At 40.2% G+C, this 383-nt stretch overlaps 1 non-coding gene across 1 annotated transcript; it reads right to left on the bottom strand.

Annotated features, from left to right (window-relative positions):
* Positions 1 to 232: 232 nt before the first annotated feature.
* On the bottom strand, positions 233 to 304 carry TRNAC-GCA. Its single transcript has one exon. It is a non-coding gene; the product is annotated as a tRNA-Cys (tRNA).
* Positions 305 to 383: the final 79 nt, after the last annotated feature.

The raw sequence follows: 383 nt of genomic DNA, 5'->3' as shown, positions 1-383 counted from the left end.
CACACTCTTTTGTTAATGATAGCTTGGTTCTTGTCCGAGTACCACACTCTTTTGTTAATGATAGCTTGGTTCTTGTCCGAGAATAGTGGCCCTTAGGTTCTAAGTACATGGTTCTATGTGGTGGAGTACTTTGGAATAAGGTTTGGAATCGGTAATTATTCTTATTTCTTTTCCTTTCGACACTCGGTGGTTGGGAGCAAATCGAACAAAGTGTTCGTCCAAAATTTTTAAAAGGGCCCAACCAAATTCGAACTGATGATCTCTTGATCTGCAGTCAAATGCTCTACCACTGTGCTATGAACCCATTTTATATGATTTTAGCCTTAGTGACCCCTTCTACCAAGTGTCAGTCCAAAAGCGTAAAACGTGTCTGTCGAAAATAG

The sequence above is a fragment of the Cucurbita maxima genome, unplaced genomic scaffold (assembly GCF_002738345.1).
Source record: "Cucurbita maxima cultivar Rimu unplaced genomic scaffold, Cmax_1.0 Cma_Scf03497, whole genome shotgun sequence".
In the NCBI taxonomy this organism is placed as follows: Eukaryota; Viridiplantae; Streptophyta; class Magnoliopsida; order Cucurbitales; family Cucurbitaceae; genus Cucurbita; species Cucurbita maxima.
The sequence above is the reverse complement of the archived record's forward strand: the minus strand, read 5'-3'. Positions and strand labels throughout refer to the sequence as shown.